Source organism: Amblyomma mixtum, chromosome 8, assembly GCF_055824585.1.
Source record: "Amblyomma mixtum isolate Tamu chromosome 8, ASM5582458v1, whole genome shotgun sequence".
Lineage (NCBI taxonomy): Eukaryota > Metazoa > Arthropoda > Arachnida > Ixodida > Ixodidae > Amblyomma > Amblyomma mixtum.
Genome location: NC_143019.1, coordinates 2885121 through 2885628, shown reverse-complemented (window position 1 = coordinate 2885628; position 508 = coordinate 2885121).

The following is a 508-nucleotide window of genomic DNA, read 5'->3' as shown; positions in this document are numbered from 1 at the left end:
AACAGCACTTTTTCCTTTACGTCATCCGGGTTTTAACGTACAAAACTCGCGAAGCCTGCATAGTGGTAGAACTTTTCCTAGGTTTCTGCGAAAGCTTACAGTCGCAATCTTTGTACCCAGTACTATCGAATGTGCTTGTGTACGCATTTTTCATATCCATTTGCACAGCTCGACACTGGCTTTTGTATACCTATAATATATTGCCACGCGCCTAACGCGCCGCGCGGCCTCCGCGCTGAGTCGAAGACGACGACGAAGCGGCGGTGGGCTCTCGAGGCGCGCTTGTTCTGTTCGGTGTCCTGGAACCTGGCGCTGTAATTAAAAGAAGGCTCCCAGTCTTGGCTTCTTCCCGACGCCTATCTCCACGGCCCCTCTGGTCGTGACACTGGTGGAGGTGCGGCCGATGCTCCCTACTCCTGAGGACGACTCGACACGCCCGCCTCTTGTGACCACCCCTGTCCATCGTGACAGCCGGAGGATCCGAGGCTTGTCCCCCGAGGCCCTCCCT